Here is a 25,313-nt window from a genome sequence, read left to right as displayed (position 1 = left end):
TTTCTGAATCTCAACAGCAGTCTGAAATCTCTTCCTTTTTCAAAGGTGATTTTAGTTCCAGGAAAAGCCAGAAGTCACAGGGCACCAAATCTGGGCTGTATGGTCTTGAGTCACCCGAGTGATTTGATGTATCACCAAAAAACTACACGAGAAGTGATGCGTGAATGGGAGCATTGTTGTGATGAAGCTGCCAGTCGCCAATTGCCCATGGCTACACCCTTCTGAATCATCTGAATAGTTTATACAGAGGAATGTTCTAGCTTAATGCAAAACTGGATGCAGATTCATTGCTATCAATATTCTATACCTCCTACTTTGAAGTACTGGGAAGGGCATATCATGTCTGTGGTGTCCTTTGCAATAAAGCAGAACCTCAATATAATCATGAGAAAACATACAAACCCAAGTTGAGGGGCATTCTACAAAAATAACTGACCAGTACTACTCACAAGTGTCAAGGTCATAAAAGAGAAGGAAAGACAGGAATTGTCACAGATTGAAAGATACTTAAAAATGTGACAACTCAAATGCAATGTGTAATCCTTGATTAGGTCCTGTAATAAAAAAAGGCAATCATGAAAAAACAGGTTAAAATACAAATGAATTCTGTACTTCAGTTAATAGTAATTTAGTTCTAAGGTATGTTTCTTCATTTTGATGATTGTTTTATAATTATGTAATATATATGTTAGAGAAACTGGGTGAAGGATATTTGGGAATCAACAGACTAATTTTGCAACTCTTTTATAAGTCTAAAATGATCTAAAAATAAAGAAGTTTATTAAAATGTGATGAGCACATTCTGGAATTCTTAGGACAGGAGGAATGGAACACCAGATAAAATCAGTGTACACTCACTCGACATTGGCAAAAGTTTCCGAAAGTTCAGAGAAAAGCCAGACATAAGCTCACATCCAGAGATCCTGAAGGAAAAGTGATTCAAGAGAAAAAGTGGACTCTAATACAAAAAACCATATGAGAAACTTCTGAATCATCTTCCTGCCTCTTTCCCCCATACCCAGGGAGCCACCTAATCTCATCAATTCTACTTCCTAAAAATCTTTGTTTGAAACCCTCTTCTCTATTAGTCTGCACTGTACTAATTAGTACTTTCCTCTTCCTCTTGACTAATGATTTTCCCTCCCCAAGTTTTCCAGTCTAGTGTATCTTAAGTTGATGTCACCAGAACTGTTCTTCAAAAAGAGGAATGTATTTCCCTTCTCTATTCCAGAACATTCAAGCCTATTCCATTTGGAATAAATCCAAATTCTTCGGTATAATACACAATGTCCTTCACCACTTAGCAGCTTATTAACCTCAGCCTCAACTTTTTCACTCTCTCAAGACGTATTCCACACTCCAGTTGCAGGACTAGTCATGGAGCCCAGAATATGTCATCTACTCTGGCCTCTGTTCATATTATTCATTCATGAATAGGATACCACATTACCCAGCTCTTCTGTTACGCAAACTCTTATTCATCCTTTCTAAAACATGATTTCTGGTTTAGACAGAGAACTCTGATTCTTCACAACCTCCCTAACCCCTCTTACATGCCCTGTCTCTCTGCTGTGCTCCCCCAGGACGTTGTGAATACTCTTAATGAGCATATACAGCACTGCACATGGCTTTAGTGTATGAACTTGAGTCTCTTAGTAAAGTATAAGTCCTTTGATGGTAAGGTCCACGTCTAATTCACCTAGAACTCCCCAACCCCCACCCAGAGCCTGGCACTTGAAGGTCAATCAACACTATTGGATAGTTTCAAATGAATTAAAATATAATCAAAGGGATTTCTTTATATAATAAAGAAATCATTATATCATTATCATTATGATATGTTCCCATCTATATCATTATGCATGTTCCCATCAAACTCAAATTTTTAAATGGCATAAAAAAACTGGGGAGGAAATAAAAAGCCTGTGATTATGGATAGACATAAAAGAGTGGTATATAGCTATAAGTATTCTAATAAAAGTGCTAATAACCAGAATCATCTGGCCTTGAAAAACAAAAAGGCTATTGAGAACATAAAGGGCTCCATTAGCTGTGTCAACTTCAAAAAAAATGATTAAAGGGAAATGGACTGGGAAGAATGGACCTAATGTCAAAGATAGCTTGGCCAGCTAGCTCAGTTGGTTAAGCATTGTCCCAATATTAAGGTTGTAGGTTCAATTCCCAGTACATTCACATATAAGAAACAACCAATAAAAAATAAAGATAAAAAGTACAAAACAAAATTATTTGGGTTTTTGTACCTTTTTTTCTATCAAGGAGAATGATGTTCACATCATAAGGGGTAGGACAGTCTTGTTAGAGTAAATGAAACCAGGATGATTTGAAAGAAATGACTGTTACTAGAGTTAGTTACGTGGCAGGGTCTGACGACAAGCTGCTGTTATAAATCGTTCACACAGAATCACTGCCAGAAATCTTTAGGAAATTATGAACTGATTTAATGAAAAAAAGAAAGCGAGAGATCATGCCTTCTAAGAATCAGAGTGTCTCAGCTTTAAATTAAACTCCAATTAGATTATACAATAGCTATTATATAGACAGATGGTTTACCATACATTGTAAAGCTTTGCAGTCCAAAATGGTTAATGACTAGTCACATCTCATTATTTAAATGTAAATTATTAAAAATTAATAAAATAAAATCATCTTAGTCCCTGAGTCATTCTAGCCATTTTTTAAGGGCTTAGTGGCCACGCATAGCAGATGACTGCCATGCTGGGTAGCACAGGTCACAGAGCATATCGTCATTTCATGAAGCTCCACTGGACAGCAGGGTCACAGTAGTGAGCATTAGAAATCAGCAAAACTTACTGAGACTGTTACACTGAACTAGCAAAATTTCTATCATTTAATAAGGTGCACTACAATATAACAAGTGACTGTTCTCACAGAATGTTGTTTAATGAGCTAATATAATTTTGGAAAAAATGATCTACTAGTTTTCACCAAAATCTTATCATTGGTTCTCTCTTGATAAGAGAAATGTCAACATTTGTATGAATAATTTTCTGAGCAAATAAAAGAAACAGTTATCAAGTTTTCAAATCTAAATAATAGTGAGAGTATTTCATATCTTCCTCAGAGGGTAACTTGTAAAATCTATCAAAACATTTTGCAATTTTTCTCCTCTTCATCTCACTCTTCCACTTCCTCAGGAAATTGTTGTGGATGTTCACCAAAATTCAGCTATGTGTATGTTAATTCCAGCAAAAGATTTGGAAAAATCCAAATATCAATCAATAGAAGACCAATAAAATAAAATACATTTCATTGATCATCATGATATTTCCAGTGGCCCCATATACTATATATTTTGTGGTTATTTAAAAATATATTAAATAAAAGTTGAAAGAAATGAACAGAAACAAAAATTACAAAGGAAACTATAAGGAAGAGAGAAAAAAAGAGAAAAGAGAGGCACGATGGAGTGAACATAAGAATAAGAGAAATGCTAAATAGGTAAAATTAATTATATATATCTTGCGAACCATGAATTGTCATACAAACTAGAGCACTTCCATTGCTACATTCACCTTACCAATAAGCTGAAACGAGCCATACATCTATAACTCTGCATGTCAGCCTACTTCGTCCAAGCGTTCAGGCAAACTCATCATCTAGAAAAATCAACATCTCTGAGGAGTCAATTGCTACACTGTCATTCACAGACACACATTGCCTCAAAATTTCTCCCTCAGTCAGCAAAGTAACTGCTCTCCCCTGCATGCCACCATCCAGCAAGTAACTAACAGAAATTCTTTCCAAGTGATGGTAAAATTGAGAGTAAAAAAAAATAGTGTCCATATAGTGCCTTAGGTTGTTGCCATTGACTCAAATAGCCCAGTTTCCAAACACATTTATTCATTCTTTTGTTTATTCATTCAATAAATACATACTATGCTTCTACTAGGTGCCAGGTACTGTGCTACATGAGTCCTTCCCCAGCAACCTCTAATACAGTCCATTCTTTTTCCTGAAAACTGTTCCTCACATTGCCCTTCAGACAGCCATCTTCCACACCACACCTTATGGGAAGCACCCAAGGAAACTTACCATCTGACTTACAAAGCCAACAGTGCCAGTGCTGGGGCCTCATCTACGACCCCAAGGCTGGGAGAATGGCTTGGTAGGGGAGGATATACCAGCCCAGGGCTCAGGGATTAACTAACTCATCAGAAGCCCTCCAGCCAGAAGGTTCTACTCATTCACACCAACAGATGTACATATATCTACTGTTTACATCCATTTACAAAATTCTTCTAAAAGCCAATTTGATGAAGAGAACCTGGCCCTTCCAAAGCTTAGTCACTATATTTACAAGGTTCTGTAGAAATGTAAATATACAAAATCTAGAGAATGCACTTTGCCTTTGTAGAATGTACAGGTGAGAATATGGTAGAAAAATCTCAAACCCTATCCACAGAAGTGAAAGATTTGGGAATAAAGGAAGCTCTCCATTCCCTGAGACAAAGCCTAGAGGCTCAATGAGACCCGTGTACTTAAGTTTTTTAGTACCATGTTATGGCAGATGGGAAAAACAGATTGATGGTTAGAATCTATCAGAGGAAACCCAGAAAACAATGATGTCTGGAATAAGTACATGTCAAAAAAGCATCCTGATCTTCCCCTGTCCTCTGGGCTGATGGAACCCGTGGCAGCCATGAGAGTCTAAGTAGAAGACAGACTATGATGTCTGGGAACTGGCAATAGCTGATAGGATGGCATTAAGGGCTCTGAAAAGATTTCTATCACTAACTTTGAATCCACTTTCATAATCAGACTTGAGGTAGTTTTTGGAATCTCTCCAGGTGTTTTTTGATGCATGTACACTACTACCATATCTAAAAATCACTTAAAGAAGCTTACAGTAAGATATATGATTCATAAAATATTTAAATATTATTTAAATTACATTTAAGTAACCAAGGGTGGGAACATAAAATGGGCTAAAAAACATATATATTTGCTAGCTGAGTAAGATGTAAACATGTGCTAGCTGAGCTATATAATCTAAAGGTTAAAAGTCTTCAAAGAGAGATAGCATCCTGTTTTAACATGTCCTAACCTGGCAGGGCGATGGGACATGGAAAACTGATATTAATGTTAGCCTCTTTATATTCTAAGTGCACAATCACGATGAAGCTAAACACGTAGCTGCTATCCTACCATATGGCCCAGGTGCACAGGTCTAGCAGAAAATGAGAAAAAAATAAAGAAGAAATTAATTTTTAATTCTGTTACCCTTCCTCAGTACCACTCTAAAAAACTAACTCCTTGGACCAAGGTAAATATGGCATCCTAGGGAGTAAAAGAAAAGCTTAAAAAAGTAATTAGTTTTGGTCCTTATCAGAAGAGTCAAACATCTTCACATAGCTTCAGTACTCTGTATCATTCAGGAATGGTTCATCAATTCTTCATCAGCAGAAATCACTCTACAAAGGGAGTGTATTAAAGAATTGTCATCAGAATGATGTGTGTAGGTGGCTATGCAAGCAATTTGCCCACTGTGATCAAAGCTAGTTGGAAGCTGTTGAATTGGTAAATCTTGGACGCAATTCGGCAAACATAAAAAGATGTCCCCTTAAGCATAAAATAGGCAATATTATTTTAAATTTTAAAGAAAAACATACATGAGTCATTAAGCTTAATTTGCCTTATTCTAGAGTATAATTCAGGCTCGGAGATATGGAAGAGATGTGAAGAGATAGGATAGTGAGGAAATAACAAATTCTTGGCATGGTTTAATGTAGAATGACATTTGTGCACATTGCCCAGTGGATCTGGGTTTAAAATACAAATTAAATGCAGTTACAAAGTGATTGGCAACAGATCTACAACTAAGCACTTTAATAACCATGCCAGACCCTCTCTCAGCCTGTCCGTTCAGCCAGACTTTCATCCTCCTAACTCCTTCACAAAGTATTAGCAAATGGAGAACACAGACAGAACACATCTCTCCTAACAGACCCCAATCTGGGGTTCTTTATCCTGTGGCAGCTCCACTCTCTCTGACTCCAAGTCTGGAAGCCAGAATCAGCTTGGACTCCTCACTCTGGCTCCTCTCTCCCCCTCCTCCTTGTATCTGATCATCAGTAGCATCCTGTGATTCAGGCCCAGCTATGTTTCTTGCATGAATCCCCCATGTTCTCTCATAAGCCTCCCCCTGGGTTCTCGTAATGCCCAGCTGAGTGTCCCTGGAATTTATTCCATCCTACACATAACTCAGATTACTTTTTTGACCACAGCAATCTAGAACTGTAGCTTTTCATAGAAATGAGTGAATTTCTTTTTCATCTTTCTTATAAGCAGAAAGTGCAGCAGCTATTCACAAACTTACAAATTTTAAAACCTTGACTTGCTCCATGTGACCCTGAAAGAACTCCAGATAGTGCACCTCCATTAACACCCTACTCTTGACCTTCAGCGGTTCAGTGTTTTTCATGTCCCTGCATCTCTTTGGATAACCTTACCAAAGCCCAGCAAAAAGCCAACACAAGATGAGTAATTGTGTGGTGACTCAGATGAGAACAAGTGTCTTTGAATGAAACAAAACAGTGTTGTGCTGTAACCACAGGAAATCGGAAGTGGGAATCACCTTGAAAGCCAAAAGGAAGTCTTGAAGCAGCACATCTGCCAACGACCAAAAAATGTCCTCTCATGGCAACTGAATGAAACCAGTGGTTGTCCTCTGAGTAAAGACTCCACTGTCTAAATTATGCTGTCTTCTCTGATCCCTTAAATAATATTTTTCTCTTGAGAAACACTAATTAAATATCCCTTTGGGGACAGAACTTTCCCAAGCTTCTGTTTTGCTGTGAGAGAGGACTAACAGCCCACCAAAGGAGGCTCTGTCAATTCATAGCATTTTCAGCTCTGGGTACACAGTTGGAACACATACTGCTGGATTCCAACCCAAGCAAGATTCATCGTCTTCTCACTTATTAACAGGGTCCACATCTTAGAGGGCATACTGATATTTCCAGATAAAACATTTCCTAGCATTCCTTACAGATAAGAATAGCCACATGACATAGTTCTGGTCAATAAAATATAAGCTGAAGTGGTTAGGTAGTCTTCTAGAAAAATATTTAAAAGGCCCAGCTGACATACACCTTTTTGCTCTTCACCTAGCAGGAATGTGGATGAGTTGAAAACACAGCTGTAGCCATCATTCTTGCAACCATGAAAGAAAGACTTCAGACCCAGTGACCTCAAGCTGTTGGACAAGTACCAGCAACCATCTATCTCTGGGTTTCTTGCTACATGAGAAAATCAATCACTATGTAGTTAATTACTAACATTCACATTCATTATTAAATGCAACTGGTCAAAAAACTGATAGCTTAAATGAGAAATAACAGAAGTATTTACCATGCCGTCCATGATCGATCACATGTCTCTCCTTCTCTGCAGCATGTGTTGTGTGTGCTGTGTGCATGCATGCCCAGTATACTAGATTAGCCCTCAGGTGCGATGATGAGCTGAATGTCTGTGTCCCCTGAAAATGCACTTGCTGAAGCATTTTCTGATGTCCAGGAATGTGAGGTCCAGGATTGGATCTTGAACAAAAAAAAGACACAGAAAAAAATTAAGAAAATGGGAATAAACTATGCATTATAATAATAAAATATATACTATTATAATACTACGTTAGTATTGTAATAAATGTGGAAACTATCTGTACTATCTTATAATTTTTTTCAAATCTAAAACAGTTCTAGAAAATAAAGTCTACTTTTAAAAATTCTACATATGGCAAGAAGACAACTTATGTTTTAAATCCCTGCCTGAGGATACATTTGTTGATTTTAGAGAGAGAGGAAGGGGAAGAGAAAGAGGGGGAGAGAGAGAGAAACATCTACTGGTTGCCTTTCTTATGTGCCCCTACCAGGGATCGAACCCACAACCTATGTCCTCTGACTGGGGATTGAACCTGAAATATTTTGTGTATGGGATGACACTCCAACCAGCTGAGCCCCACAGCCAGGGCAACAACTCTATTTTTTTTTAAAAAAAAGAAAATTTCTTTTGTCATCAAGTATATAAATAAAAGCTACCATACATGTTAACAGTGGCTATGTTTCGGTGGTAGAACCTAGGTAATTATTTTCCTACGTATTTTTTGTATATTATCCAAATTAACTATCATAAATATGCACTAATTTTATTATGTAAAAATATAAGCTTAGAGACATTTAATAATGTAACTAAAGCTATGGAGTTAGAAGTTAGAGGGATACAGAGTTGGATGGGAATTCAGGATGTCCAATAGTCATGAGTTCTTTCTATTATCTTGGGCAATTTACGTAACTCTGAATCTTAGCTCTCTTTACTATAAAATGAGAATATTATTACTACCTATCTGCATAGTAACTGTAATGAATAAATGTAATATTTATCAACACTTAGAGCAGCACTCTAGAAGTAAATAAAATGCTCAGTAAAAGCTGCTGCCGTAATTGATGATGATGCTGATGGTGGTGCCCTGAGCTGCCCGCAAACTCACTGTATCTAGCAATGGAAATGATACTCTGGTAGATGGTCTGTGGTGGTCATTATTTTGTGCTTTGCAACAAGTGGAAATCGGCATTACCCATAAGCACATTTTCCCCCCAAAAGCAATAACGCACATATGTGGGGTATTGGTTTTTCAGTAAAACCATAAGACAAACCAAGGAGTAAAAAACCACAGGTGGCACTAATTAGAAACTAAGTGGCCTATGATAAAAAGTTATTTACAAAAGGGTGTGAAGAAAATAATTATAAAACTAATAATAAAATTACTTGGTTTCCATATCAGAAATTTCAAGTAAGATGCAGGGGTTAAAAGCTTGAAGTTTTGCGATCAGACCTGGAGTCAGCACAGCTTGAACATTATAACATTCTGTGAGCTCCAACAAGTCCTAACTCTCTGAAAATAGTAACACTGAAGTTTTGGAGCAATAGCTGAACACATATGTAAAGGTCTTAATGTGCACGAGGAATCCAATAAGGGCACTAGTATCATGTACTAGATTTTGAATAACTTGTTGAATTCATAATATATTACAGAGCCCCCCCACCCCATCTTCTACCTGCTATTTCAACTTTTCGCTCAGATAGATAAAAATCTGATTCTTTGGTTGAGTTTTCCAAGAGTAACTTCACTGAAATGACCTAGCAAATGTAACTTTATTTAAGGATAGATATTCAATAACAAAAATACTCATAATGCATGAAATTAAATTAGCTGCTTCTAGCGTACTAATTAAGCTCTAATGACTAAAACAATATATTTTCAATTATTATTATAAACAGAGCCTAGTGAAATAAGGTTGAGTCAATGAATTTACTCTACTGCTTATTTCAATGTATCTAAGAATTATGGGAAATTGAAAAATGATGACTTGTGCTGAAATAATAAAAGGCTTGTGTTGAGATAACCAAAAAACTACCAATGGAAATGTATGAACTTTTTTTATTTACTCTTTAAAATAGATTTTATTTATTTATATGAGAGGGGACAGAGGGAGAAAAAGATGAGAACCATACACGTGTGAGAGAAACATTCATTAGCTGGCTCCCCTTTGCATCTTGACCAGGGACTGAACCTGCAACCCAACCAAGTCCCCCAACCTGGAATCCTTCGCTTTGCCAGAGGGCCCCCAATGGAGCCACACAGTCAGGGTTATTATCTATCAATAAGTTTAAACCCTGGAGGGATACAGCATTACACGGATTCTGTGTCCAATGGCCTTAGTAGGAAGATTGCTTCGGAATTTAGCATGAACCATGCCACTGTTTCCGTGAGCACGAGTCACCTTTCCCCAGATTACTCTGGTTTTGTTTAGTTTACCACCAGGAGTCACTGTGTTATTTGTTGCTTTGTACACATAAGCACTTCTCTTTCCTAGATAGAGTTCAGTTTCATCTCAAGCATAAACACCTTCAATTTTAAGAAGAGCTGTGTGCTCCCTCTGGTTCCGGAGACCCCATTTATAGCCAGCAAAAATGGCCTTGGACCACAGTCTTCCAGACATATGTATTGTTACAGTTCTATTCCTGGCAGGCACCACAGGCTTCAAGATGGCAAAAAAGGAAAGTCAAAATGTATTAACTTTAAGAAAATAAATTATCCAAATTGAAAAATAGATTAAACTAAAACTAGGTGGATAAGAAGAATTCACTTCTAAAAACAATCCCTCGACCCCACTTTCCATGTTACATTTGTAGAAGACAAGTGACCAATGTCTTCAGTTCATTGGCATAAAGGGAGCTCTTCTGGGATCTACAGCAATATTATTTGAGGAGTTTTAAAAAGTAATATTACATCTGAGCTAAAAGTACTGATTAGAAAATTGAATTATGTCCTTATGTTTAAGGTGTTATGATTTTTAATCTCACAGAGCACAAAGCACACAGAATGGACCAATGTGTTATAAATCACGGCCTTCCCACTATGTGTCAAAGCAGAGTGGCTGTCGCCAAAGCACAGAGCTCCTGATTGGTAGGACAAAAGTGACTGCAAGCACTACTCCCTTTCCTGGGGCTCCAAGACCGATGAGGATCTTTTTCATTCAACATGTTCTCACACTTTCAATTATGACATAGAACTGATTGTGTAAGAGCATCCCTAACACTGAAATCAGCCAAACTTCGTTTGTACTTCTGAAGGCTGTTTGTTTCTTTTTTTAATTACTTTATTGTTGCTCAGTTATAGTTGTCTGCATTTCCCCCTGCCACTCCCCCAACACTAGCCAAGCCCATCTCCCCCCTTTGCTTCTTTCTACCCTTCCCCTTGGTTTTGCCCATGTGTCCTTTATAGTAGTTCCTGAAAACCCTTTCCCCCTGCCACAGGATTCTTGGGAGAGATCCAGGTCAAAGGCTCCCTTCCCTGCCAAACAAGGGTGTTTGTTTCTTCATCCCAACCTAGTAAAACAGATGCTCACTTTGAATTTTACCATCTAAATTCAGATCATGCACTTCCTCCTTCAATAGTGGATTTAACTAAAGGAAATGAACTGATTGTTTAGAATGTCTTCATTGCAGATTGATACAACCACTATGGAAAACAGTATGGAATTTTCTAAGAAAACGAAAAATAAATCTGCCTTTTGACCTAGCAATTCCAGTGGTAGGATTATATCCTAAGAACCCTGAAACACCAATCCAAACAAACCTATGTGCCCCAATGTTCATAGCAGCATAATTTACAATAGCTAAGAGTTGGAAGCAACCTAGGTGCCCAACAGTAAATGAATGGATAAAAAAACTATGGTACATATACACAATGGAATTCTATTCAGCAGAAAGAAAGAAGGAGCTCCTACTCTTTGCAACAGCATGGATGGAACTGAAAAGCATTATGCTGAGTGAAATAAGCCAGGTGGTGAAAGACAAATACCATATGATCTCACCTTTAACAGGAACCTAAACAACAAAACAAACAAGCAAGCAAAATATAACCAAAGACACTGAAATAGAGAACAAGGAGACAGTGACCAGAGGGGTGAGGGGAGAGAATTCCAGGGGAAAAGGGGAAGGATTCACAAGAACAAGTATAAAGGAGGCATGAACAAAAACTAACAGGGGTGGAAATGGGAGGGAGATGGGGAGGGCTGGGGGTGGGATGGGCTGGGATGGGAGTAAAAGACAGAAAACTGTACTTGAGCAATAATTAATTTTTTTAAAAAAAGAATACCTTCAGGTTAAACTTTTGAGTATCTTAATTTGGAAGGTTATTTTAGTATTGAATTATTTTGTAATCACTTACAAAATAATGGTTAAATCTCTAGGCTTGAAAAGGCAAATTCGAATCTTCAAGTCTCTTTGGATGTCTTCTCTGCAAGTAACTTGAATTAAGATATTAAATTGAAGTTAATGTGTAGAAATGAGACCTAGCACATCTAATGTAAGAAATAAATGGCTATGCTTAGCATAATTTTGAAATAAATCTTAATGCCATTCTCTGTATTGACTCACAGGAGCACAGGGAAAATATTTCATTCACTGGGTCTATAATTGGTCTGGTTTTTAAAGTAAGGTATAAAGGATTAAAATTATATGCACACTTTTCTGTTAAAAACACTAACAGTTGTCACTTCCAAACAAAATAAACGAACAGGAATGTCAATTACCTTAATAGAAGGAAAGATATTGACAGACACATCACAAATAACACTAATCCACTGGACTTGTTTCTATAAACTGAATTGATTCACCAGACTATCTAACCTCACATGAGGTCCCTCATGAGTCACATGAGGACCAGCTACATAATTTTTGGCGCTCAGTCAGATGAGGGACAAGCCCCTTTGTTCAAAAAGTATTAAAAACTTCACAGTGATGACAGTAGAACATTAAACCAAACACAGGGCCTTACTGAGCACATGGCCCTATGCGACTGCACAGTTCACACACCCACGAAGCCAGCCCTGGGTTGCATCTATTTGGTTAAAATTATCTGCATTATGATACTATCTAAATAATGTGATTGTGTGTTTACTACCTAGGTAAAAGCTAAGGTAGTGGGCTATGTCTTCGAAAGACCTTAACCAGAGGACGTGGATGTAAAGTCCAATACCAAATAGCCCAGACACAGCAAAGCTGATGGAGGGATATAAAGGTCAGATGCTGCCATACCCCATGACCTCTTTCTACATGCATTCGTATTTGCCAGGAGGTCTCATATGCCTCTTTGCCAAGTCCTTCTAGGTCCCCACCATGCATTTCCAACCAGATGAAAATATACCTTCACACAGTATCTATGTTTAAATAATCTTATAAGGCCAAAGCCACAAGAAATTACATACATTGGTGATATTGATCACTCTTTCTTAACTGAGGGACCATCCAATCTTCTAGTATTTGAACACAAAGAGGAAAAGTTCTCTGGTTTTTATTTCTTGTTGTCTTTTTGTGTGTGTGTATATTTATGGTTGATAAAACAGTAAGGAATTGTATAGCAATGAGGTAATCCCTGTGAATGTATCAGCAAGTGCTCTGGCTAGGAGAATTATTACTGGGTAGAAATTTCATACATAAAAATATAGTGTTGAATTAAAAAGAGATGAACAGAGGAAGATACAGGGTAGGCTAAGAGTGTTTCTAAGTGTAAAATCAATGAGGGCCTATGACATCAGGGCTTGCCCTTGGTGGTGACTTTCACAGAGAGTCCACACTCGGCACTCTCCCCTCTTCCCTCCTTTCCCCGCCTGTATTCATCTCCTGATATTATTCATGCAAGTGCCTCTCTATTCTGGTGAATCACCTGAATGATGCAGAGGTTGTCTTCATTTTCACGTGTCCACTGCCCTGTGCACAGCACAGTCCCTCGAACATACCAGGCTCCCAGATTCCCAGAATACTAGAAGCAGAGACATTTTAGAAAATATCTAGTATGATTCTCAAAAACATGTTTAAGAGCAAAAAAATCCTTCCAAATAAGAAACCGATTTTTAAAAAGAGATGCTTTGGCTGAAGAGGGAGCCAGAGGGGAAAGAACACACAAAGGCTGACCCAATAATCTCCCCTCCTCTTGCCACATCTCAGGATCATAGTTTGGAGACTAGTGATGCGATGCAAACTTTTCATATGCTAAATGGAGATATTCCTTATATGTTTTTTTTTACATGGAATCAGCATACCTAAACAGGGCTGGTGAGCTACAATATACAAGGTCACCATAATCCCCTGGCCTGTGAGAATATCAGTTCTACCTACCTGAATGGGGTGAAGTGTGGGGAGAATAGAATGGCGTAGACTCTACAAACACTTATCCTTTTCCTTCCTAGTGTACGTATTTGAAGGAGATCCTAGTTAAGGACACGGAACAATATCCATTCTGTCTGATTCTGCTCAGTTTATATCCTTTCTGGAATAAGTTAGGCAGCTGCCCCTCTCAGGAGAAATGATCTGGGGCAGAGAGAGCAGTGAGACAGTGGGCACCTAGCCTAGCTTATCAAGGACTATTCGTGGGCATCTCCTTACTTGCCAGATTCATGCCAAAGCACTTAGGAGAGGTCCGAAGGGCTGTTCTAGAAGCTGGAATCCACAGACAACATGGAATAGTAATCCTTTAGTAGACTGTGTACTACTGATGCATCTTGCAACGTTTGGAAGGGTGGGGCAGGTTGATAACAAATAGATAAGATCATTTCAAAGAAGACAGGTGCTCTGAAGAAAATAAAATAGAAGAATAGGGATTTAGACCAGATGGGAATAGTTATGTTTCAATAACAAATAGCCCCCCCACAAATCACAGTGTCCTACGACAACAACGTTGTAGTTTTTATCTTACACATGCCCCTATACACCACACATCAGCAGAGCTCTCTTCCCTGTTGTTCTCACACATGGATAACCCAGAGGCTGATGAGTCTGCACCATCACATCACTTTCATCAATGTCGTCGTATAGGCTCAAACTTGTCCCACAGTTTTGCCCAACTGCAAGGGTTTGAGGAAAGTATTATCTTCCCATGTATCCCAAAAGAAGGAGATGGCACAGGGGCAGGGGTACATAGGGAACACAGGGCTGATTAAGGTGGTCTAGCAAAGGCTTTACAAGGAGGTAGTATTTGAGCTGAGACCTGAATAATAATGAGCCTACAAAGTAAAATGGGACAGGAAAGGCATATCAGACAGAGGGAATGACAAGGGCAAAAGGCCCTTAAGCCAAAGCAATTGTACACTGAACGCAGGGCAGCACGATGAGAAGACAGTGGGGGAGGAAGATAATGGCAGGTAATGTGGCCGCTGAAGCCAAATGGTGAAAAGCCTTGAGGACCACGATCAAGGATGTAGATTTCATCCAAAATGTGCCCCAAACTCAAGTTGACAATTGCTTCATCTTTTTAACCAAAGCAAAAAAAAAAAATCTCTATGTTATTCAAAAAATACAAATTCACATTTTCCTTTTCAGAGTTTTCTGTTTCTCAGACTAAATTGAGCCTTTACCTTTTTCATATTAACCTCAGGTTCACCTTTTTTCTAAGCACTTGAAATACCACAGAATATCGTGACAGGCTTTACAGTGTTTCCTGGAAATTTTTACCTCAGTTCTGTATTTTCTCAAGCCTCACTTCAGGGCCTTGATCAGCACCCAGATCTGTGCTCTTAGCCGCTGACAGAACACACATTCTCTGAAAGGGCCAGAAACAAGGAAGTTACTATTCTGAGAAAAAAAAAAAACAAATTTTATTTTCTTATCACAGAAACATCTCTTCTCTATTAGAGCCTAGTATTTTTAGAATGGAACCAAATATAGAAAGCTTTTTACTCCCTAAAAAATATCTAGATAGATTGATGTTCGGGAGTTGACTGAGTTTCCAGAGTAGCTTTCCAGAGGAGGAGATCTTGAGACGATTATCTTCCATACCATTTCTGTTTAATAAAAGCCTCTTCAAGTCCAAAACATTGTTCCCTGCTCTCCAGCATAAGACAAATACCATATGATCTCACTTTCAAATGGAACCTAATCAAAACTAACAGGCAAGCAAAATATAAGCAGAGACATTGAAATTAAGAAATATCTGACAGTAACCAGAGGGGAGATGGGGAAAGATAATGAGGGGAAGGGAGGAAGGGTTTTTAGGAACATCTATAAAGAACACATGGACAAAACCAAGGCCAGGTGGAATCAGAGGAGGGAGGTGGGAATGGTTGGGGTGGGGTGTAGAGTGATGAGGGCAAAATGCGGCTGACTGTACTTGAACAACAATAAAATAATTTACAAAAAAAGAATGGACATTATAAAATTAGGCAAATTCCTCTGAGCCTCAGGTTTCTTATCCATGAAATAGGCATAATCCATAAATAGAACAAAACCAAACATTGATATGATAGAGCTGCTGCCAAGTGGGCTCCCCTGCCCCCACTTCTGGCCAATTGGCTGCCTCATGAAGACACCAGGCATTTTCTCAAAGGTGCACTAGAGAAGCATCCTCAGCCCTATGACCTGCACAACAGGAGGTTTTATGGACTATTTTGTGAAGGTCACTAACGTGAATAACTCCTGTGTGAAATTTGGCTGAACAGCTCACCTGGGAAGAATAGACTGATAAATAGTAACATATTTTTTTATCCTTACCAGGGGATATGTTTTTTGACTTTAGAGAGAGAGGAAGAGAAGGAGAGAGAGAGATATTGAGAAAGACAGAGAGATATCAATGTGAGAAAGGAACTTTGATCAGATTCTTACCATACATGCTGTGACCAGGAACTGAACTCATATTTTGATGTATAGGACAATGCTCCAGCCAACTTAGCCACCCCATCAAAGCTAAATAGCAACGTTTTTGTTTAGGGAACTCTGCTGAGGCATCCCTAATATCTGTCCTATAGTAGAATATAATATTTAAACATGCAAAGTTTGGAGTCAGGTAATCTCATATCCAACCACTGCTCACCGCCTTACTGACTTTTATTCAACCTCTCTGTGCTTCATTTTCTGTTGTTTAAAAATGGGGCTTGTTTCATCAGGTTATTATAAGGATTATGACATATTTCATGTAAATCTGTCAGCACAGTACATGATCCATGGTAAATCTCAATAAACATTAACTTTAATCATTGTCATCCTCATTAGCATCACCAACAACCTAGAAGGGTGAAGAGTCATTACTTAAATCCTCTCACATGGTTTGGGCATGCCAGTTATTCAGTTTCTAGCTACCAGGCTTAAACATTTAAGAATTATTTCATGTAAATATTTAGAACTCTGCCCGTTGTGTTCTTTTTTTATTTTTTACTATTTTTTATTTTTTAAGCATTTTTTATTTAATTATTGTTCAAGTACAGTTTTCTGTCTTTTACTCCCATCCCAGCCCACCCCCAGTGCTCCCCACCTCCCTCCCATTTACACCCCCCTCTTAGTTATTGTCCACGTGTCCTTTATACTAGTTCCTGTAAATCCTTTCCCTTTTCCCCTTAAATTCTCTTCCCTCTCCCCTCTGGTCACTGTCCCCTTGTTCTCTATTTCAGTGTCTTTGTTTTTATTTTGCTTGCTTGTTTGTTTTGTTGTTTAGGTTCCTGTTAAGGATGAGATCATATGGTATTTATCTTTCACCACCTGGCTTTTTCACTCAGTATAATGCTCTCCAGGTCCATCCATGCTGTTGCAAAGGGTAGGAGCTCCTTCTTTCTTTCTGCTGAATAGAATTCCATTGTGTAAATGTACCATAGTTTTTTGATCCATTCATTTACTGTTGGGCACCTAGGTTGCTTCCAACTCTTGGCTATTGTAAATTGTGCTGCTATGAATATTGTGGTGCATAGGTTCTTTTGGATTGGTTTCAAGGTTCTTAGGATATACTCCTAACAGTGGAATTGCTGGGTCAAAAGGCAGATTCATTTTTAGTTTTTTTAGAAAATTCCTCTTCTCGAACAGTAACATCCCACATGGAAAGTATAGCATAGGTAATATAGTCAATAATATTGTAATAACTATGTATGGTGCCAGGTGGGTACTGCTAATATCAAGGAAATCACTTTGTAAAGTAAATGATTATCTAACCACTATACCATACACTTGAAACTGATACAAATAATATTGAAAGTAAATTAAATTTAAATTTAAAAAAATGAAAACCAACCAAAAAAGGCTTTGAGCCATATAAAAAAAAATAGCCAGTTAATATCTCAATGTTGTGCTACTACACTCTAGGTATCCATTTTGACTTGATTTAAAAGGGTGATTTTTAAACCAAAATCTAGCGGAAAGGGAGTTTAAAGTGGCCTCAATGCCCTCCACTCTGACGAGCCCACCCCTCCTGGTGCAGACTTGCTCCTCCCTGTTGACAGGCCTGCATTCTGACCATTTCCCCTCTTCCTCCCAATCCCTCTCTTCCAGGGTGACTGACCTTGTTCTAGTCTGTTTCACGAGCATTCAATTTGTCTGACCCCATATGCTTTCTTGGGTGGAAAACTGGATGAATCCTCTCTTGACCTGTATCCTAAGCTTGTTTTAGTTCACTGCTATAGGAGACCGTTCTGGGTGGTGTGGACCCAGACAGGACCCACACGCCCGGGTAGGTTCTCCCATGGGGAATCAGGCCTGCATTGTACCTGGACTGCTATGAAACTTGCTTTTGCTAAAACTCCCTCACCCTGAATTGAGACAGAAAACATTTACTGCAAAGTAACTTCCTAAAATCCATGCTAAACCTTCCATGGACAAGTGTAACAGGTTCAACCACTTTTCCCTTTGCATTTGCAAATGTCCTTCTTTTCTGATGTGATTAGCCACATTGTCTCCTTTGTTTTTTGTAAAAGGTAACCACTTAAAGTGAACCTGTGCATAGTAAATGAGGACCATCATGTAATGTGCCCAGAAAAGGAATAAAGACCTGTCACTGAGAGGGCCACGGTTTTTTCTCCTCTTGAGAGAAAAGCCATATGGTTCCTTTTCCTCCACAGGAAAAAAAAAAGAATTATTTCAAACAGTAGATTTCAGCTACAGAAGCAATGCTGGAACTTCCTTCAGACATCCAGTCTTCACTATGAGGAATTTCTTCCTCGCTTAGACTTTTTAAATTTTTGCCCCTCTCCTTTCATTTATCCACTTGTTTGTGTTTTCCTTTCCTAAGTTAAGGTGAAGAATCTCTTTCATGTCACAACCCTTTGTAACTGAAGTTTCTTTTTTGGCAGCTCTAAGCCTTCTATTTGAGAATCCCAGCACTGTGTAATGCATAGAAACTGAAGTCAGGTTCTAGTTTCAAGATAAGTTTGTCTGATGTTATTATGAAAATCAAATACTATATTGTAAAATTATGTGTAAACAGGGTTCTATTCAAGTGTTAGCCATTCTTATAGTTATTTCCTTATAATTCTCAAACATTATAAAACTTTGTCACTCAAACTATAAAAGTAACCGGGATAGCTAGTCTGACTAGTTTTAAGTGAGGCCAGCTGTGGGTTGCACCCTGTTCTATGTCCAACACCATTAGAACTGCCTCTGGAACACATCATAGAAAACAGAGAATGGGCAATGAACTCTAGATGACCGTTAAAGAGCAGAGGTGCACAATTTGCTTCCAGTACTCTTCCAATTGTGCTAAAATCATAAACCCATGAAAATGCTTAAGCCCACAATAGGCAGATGCCAGTATGGCTCCTCTGATTCGGTGGATGATCATCTCAGGATCAGTAGCTTGCTCAGCTAAAATCTATTCTAAAGACCCACCATATAGTCCAAAAAAAAAAACCCTGCTTTTACCTGAGTTGCTCATATAAGCATTTTTACCAGGAAATAATATGCTTCTATGTAAAACCCCAAAATACTAGGAATTCTTCCATTTTTTTCCACCTGTTATAGTGTTAGACACCCAATATATGGCATGGAGAAAAAGAGGAGAGATTATCTGAGCCTGTCTTATTGCTCCCTTTTTTCTTTCCCTTACTTTAGCCTCTCGTCATATCAACAATGGGTTATCAGAAAAATCTCCTAATCATATTCCACGCTTCTATGTAAGATGCTGAACACATAGCACACATATGTATTAATCCTTTCTCTTGCACAACTCTATCCAACTTTCCTATTCATTCACTAAAATAGTCAATATACCAAAAGTAGACTCTGTGTGTCTGTGTGTATATATATATATACACACATATATACTAAATATACACTAAATAAATAAACATTTAGAATCTAAACACCAAAATTCTAGAAAAATGAAAAAAGCATATCAACTCTGGGAAAATAATGTTTGATGCCTCAATTAATTTGAAGAAGTTATATTAAAAAACAGGAGCATCAGAACTTGATAATTTGTAATAAAAACAACCTAGACCTAAAGTACACACCAATATTTTCAACAAATATTATTCACAGAGGATTCTCATCTGCTGTATATTTTAAAAATCCCACAAAATGGTCAGAAAAGCCACTGATATTCCAATAGATAAATTAGCAAGACACAATCAGGTTGTGGGGAAAAGGGGTCCTTAGTTCACTGTTAGTGGGATTGCAGACTGGTACAACCATTATGGAAAACAGTATGGAATTTTCTCAGAAAAATAAAAATCAACCTGCCTTTTGACCCAACAATTCCACTGCTAGGATTATATCCTAAGAATCCTAAAACATCAATATCAAAGAACCTATGCACCACAATGTTCATAGCAGCACAATTTACAATAGCCAAGAGTTGGAAGCAACCTAGGTGCCCATCAGTAAATGAATGGATCAAAAAATTGTGGTACATATACACAATGGAATTCTATGCAGCAGAGAGAAAGAAGGAACTACTACCCTTTGCAACAACATGGATGGAACTGGAAAGCATTATGCTGAGTGAACTAGGCCAGGTGTTAAAAGACAAATACCATATGATCTCACCTTTAACAGGAAGCTAAACAACAAAACAAATAAGCAAGCAAAAAAAAAAAAACAAAGACACTGAAATAGAGAACAAGGGGACAGCGACCAGAGGGGAGAGGGAAGGGAAGTTAAGGGGAAAAAGGGGGAGGGATTTGGAGGAACAAATAGGAAGGACACAGGGACGAGAACTAAGGGGGGTGGAAATGGGAGGGAGGTGGGGAGCAAGGGGTGGGGGAGGCTGGGATGGGAGAAATAGACAAAAAAACTGTACTTGAAAAATAACTAAATAAAATTTAAAAAAAAAGAAAACCAACAGTTGTCCTAAATATATGTAGGCATGGCTATAGATATAAAATGAGAAAACTGGCTTCTATCTTCTATTTTTACTTCAATTGTTTCAGCAATATTTACAAGTTCATAAAAAAAGGATAATAAAAAAAAAGAAATATACCTGGCTGGTGTAGCTCAGTGGATTGAGAGCGGGCCTGCAAACCAGACAGTCACGTTTCGATTCCCGGTCAGGGCACATGCCAGGGTTGCAGGCTGGTTCCCTGCAGGCCAGTTTCCAGCAGGGGACACACGAAAGGCAACTGTACATTGATGTTTCTCTCCCTCTCTCCTCTTCCGCTCTAAAGATAAATAAATAAATAAAATCTTTAAAAAAAAAAGAAATATAATTCGCAAATAAATAAATGGAGGAAGTGTTCAATCTAGCAAACAATAAAAATAAATACAAATTAAACAGGGAAGCCAACAGAAAAATCAGTAGAGAGCATAGGTATGCAGTCAGACTCTACTTCAGATTCTACCTGGCCACCTACCAGTTATAAGATTTTTACAAAGTGTTCACATGTATTCATCTCAGTTACCTCACTCTGTGATCATAATCACACCACATGGTTATCTGAGGGATTAAATAAAATAATCCTGTCAAAGTAACTAATAAAATACCCAACACAAAGTAAGTGCTTAATAAATGGCTGTCAGTATGGTGATTATTGCTACCATAGTTCTTACCATGTAAAACATAAGAAGTTAACATAATGCTTAAAAAGTTCTCATTCAGTACTGCCAAGGTGGTAGTGAAGCCAGTGTATCCAGTCAATACTGCCTTTTTAAATTGGTCTAACCTTTGAAAAGTTCAAGCATAAAATGTTCATATACATCACATTTTGTGAATGTATCCTAGGGTAGTATAATAAGAAAAAAGTGAGGTTATTGATCTGAGCAATTTTTTTATAAAGTTAAAGCAACAGCATGAATATTTGACAATTCAAAAATTATGTACTAATCTTAGACACTAGTGTCAGATTACATAGACACTAATGATATTGTTGAAATAATATTGAATGGGATAAAATAGATAATTAAGCCCTGACTGGTGTAGCTCAGTGGGTTGGGTGTCATCCTACAAACTGAAAAGTCACCATTTTTTGATTCCCAGTCAGGACATATGCCAGGGTTATGGACCAGGTACTGGTTTGGGGGTGTGCAAAGGGCATCCAATCAATGTTTTTCTTGTATATCAATGTTTCTCTCTGTCTTTCTCCCTCCTTAATTGCAGCATTATTTACAATAACCAAGATCTGGAAACAATGCAAGTGCTGCCCATCAGTAGAGGTCTGGATAAGAAAAAGCTGTAGTACATTAGCACAGTAGAATACTACTCTGCCATAAAAAAGGAATTCTTACCTATTGGGACAGTAGACATGGGCCTGGAGAAAATTATGTTAAGTGAAATAAGCCAGTGAATGAAAGGCAAATACCATATGATCTCACTTATATGTGGAATCTAAGGAACAAAATAAACTAATAAACAAAATAGAAACAGAAGCGTAGATACATAGAACAGACTGACAGGTGTCTGATAGCAGGGGTGTTGGGGGGATGGGTGAAGGGATTAAACAAACAACAAAAACAAATATGTGTGTGTTTGTATATGTATATATGTATATATACATATATTATATATATGAACATTGACACAGACAAATATGGTGATAGCTGGGGGAAAGGGGTGGGTGGAGGTGAAAGCGGACAAAGGGGGCATAAATGGGGTTGAAAGAGAATTTACCTGGGATCTGAGTGCATGGATTCAGTGTGCAGATGATGTTTTAGTGAGTTGTACACTGGCAACTTATATGGTTTTATAAACCAATGTCACTCCAATAAATTCAATTAAAATTAAAATTATAAATAAATAAATGTAGATGATAGTATTTGCAATATGATATCAATCAAGTAAAGATGTCTTTACATTCTAGAATCAGGTTCAAGTTTTCATATTTGAATGTCATAGAGCAAGTTAGAATTTGGGTTATAAATGACATCTCAGTCAATCCTATAGATAAAACAAAATTCAGAATGCAGCCTGGGAACCCAACTTCAGTTCAGAGTGTCACTTCTGTAAGAATCGTTAAATTTCAATAAATTCATTTAAGAAATAGCATTTTAAATGCCATATTTGTTATTAATATATAGAAAGATATATATAATATGACTTTTTAATATGATTTGATCTCATATTTAAATAGCCTCAAAATATAAGAATATAATTTGGTCCCCTATAAGTCAAAAGGTAGAAAAAAACTATAAAGAATGATCAATGAAACATTTGTAAGAGAAAACACAGGAAAATCCTGAGGTGACTTTAATTGAATACGTACATTCAATTAAATATTATATAATTATTAATGCTGCTTAGGTCATTTTTAATAGCATTGAAAAATACTAACACAATGATATGTGGAAAAATATCACATAAAATTTAATAGAATATATTTTCACTACATTTAATTAAAATAGTAATCATAAGTTGAGACCCACCTATACTTTCTTCCTTGAACATTTTTCTAGAGTTACCTGTGGTCTCTAAACACACCCTGGCTTTCTGATTTAACCATTTGATCACACTATCCTATTTCCTGGGACATATTCTGGTGGCATATCTATTTATTCAGAATTCAAATACAGACACATAATTGGTGACTATTACATACCAATCATGGTCCTGGAAACTGGGGACACAGAAAATGAGTAAGATTTGGTGCCAAACCATCAGGGAGTTCCCATCCAGGCAGGGCTCTGGGCTCAACAGCAGAGCAATGCAGCAAGCACAGTGGCACAAATGTGTGATAGAGACGTTCACAAAGTGCTCTGGAGGCTCAGCTCTGTGACATATTTGGTGATTCTCTGCAAAGCCTTGCATGAGTAGCTGTTCTGAAGAGATACTGATTACTCAGCTGATTGAAAATAAACTAAATAAATGCACTCAACTGAGCAAATGATTTAGCCAAAGATATTCCATCTTTGGAATACCAGGTCATGTCAATCAACTTAATGAATAGCAGTTAATTCTACTTCTAGTAACATACATAGAAAATTGCTGGCAAGGGAACCATCAGTGTCTTGCAGAACAGAAATATTTTTAAACTTATAATCTTCTCTCCTTACAAATTACAGTGTCCTAGAATTTCATGTGCATAAAAATCATCTGAAAGATTTATTTTAAAAAATGTAAACCTAGTATGTTTAGAGTAACAGGAATAAGCACCTAGTGTTACTCAGATGCAGTAATACAAAGACCAAACCTTAAAATATATCTTTTAAAATAATATATAAAATATATTTTATGAAGACAATGTTCTAGACAATGATGCCTTTAAAACAGCACCATAATTAAGGAAAAGACTTTTACAAAACAGTCAAAGCAGGAAAAGGTAAATATTAGATTTTTTGTTTAAAAACTGTCCTTGCTGTGTATATAGGCTCAGATATCAACTAAAAACCTTACATACATACTACTTACATCTTTCAACATTTCATACTCCATCACTTCTTAAGGTAGAAGACAATCTTGTGGGACTGATTTTTATCATTTGAGGTCTAGCTCTAGGCTAAACTGAAATTTATCTTTGGAAGTGGCATTGATCGAATTCTCCTGTAGACCTTCCTGTCTGTGACAGGCACTCCTACAGCTTTACTGACTCGTGAGTCAGAATCCTGAAAGCAGAAAGTTATGGTAAATAAAATTTGTAATTAACTTTGGGAACATGTCTTCCTTCTAATTGCCACTAATTCACAAGTTAAGATTTTATCATAAAAATTGCAGCACTTTTGAAAAGCAGTCATAGAGAAGGAAAAGTGCTTAAGACAAAAGAATTTTTCATGTAGAAAAATTCTTCCAGCATGCAATAGTGTTAGCTGGGTTGTTTGCTATAACATCCAGGTTTGTTAAGCAGGATTTGTAATGTGCGTGCTGATACCAGTGATGACAGTGCAGAGGAAACATAATCTGCTGGAAGAAAAGCTGACACTTTATTTCTAGTCCCAGCTGCACTACCAGTAAGTTCTACCACCCAATTAAATCATGTAACCACTATGAGCATCAGTTTCTCCATTGTGGTATTATGCTCACATTGAACAATGCACATAATATACCGGGAATATTGTACCATCAATGCCTAGAACCGTCTTTGATTCCTAATAAGGGCTTAATTAATATTTGGTAAACAAATGAATGAATGAACCAGTGAAATTGCATAGAATAAAATATATGGTTTGGTAGTTTATTTATGGTTCTATGAAATGAAGCATGCCTAATCTTGGTCAGCCAATCAATGAACACTGGTTTTGACCTCTTGTGAACAGAGGTTATAAAAGAATCAAAGGGTTCTGGTTGAAGAGACCATATGAAGTGGGTACTGTGTCCACATGTAGGTACAGGCTGGCAACCTGATTATAAACCTTGGTGCAAAGGAAAACAAAGAGCCAGATCCGGTAAAGGCTTCCTGAGGGAGGAAGTGGATTGAGATCTTGAACCAGGTAAGGCTGATGCATTGGCAGATGAGCGGTTTGTGAGTAGAGATAAAAGCAGAAAAGGATAAGTCATTTTATATGCCAGGTTCACTTTACTAGGAACAAAGTAGAACAGCCAGGTTCACTTTATGAGGAACAAGATCTTGAAACAAATGGGGCCAATGGATGGGGCT

At 37.6% G+C, this 25,313-nt stretch overlaps 1 pseudogene; it reads right to left on the bottom strand.

Moving 5' to 3' along the window:
• Window positions 1-9,707: 9,707 nt before the first annotated feature.
• Window positions 9,708-10,040, bottom strand: LOC119047303 (60S ribosomal protein L35a-like; annotated as a pseudogene).
• Between the last annotated feature and the right edge of the window lie 15,273 nt (window positions 10,041-25,313).

The sequence above is a fragment of the Artibeus jamaicensis genome, unplaced genomic scaffold (genome assembly GCF_021234435.1).
Source record: "Artibeus jamaicensis isolate MK-2021 breed Jamaican fruit bat unplaced genomic scaffold, CSHL_Jam_final contig_3126, whole genome shotgun sequence".
Lineage (NCBI taxonomy): Eukaryota > Metazoa > Chordata > Mammalia > Chiroptera > Phyllostomidae > Artibeus > Artibeus jamaicensis.
This window is presented reverse-complemented; position numbering and strand designations above follow the sequence as displayed.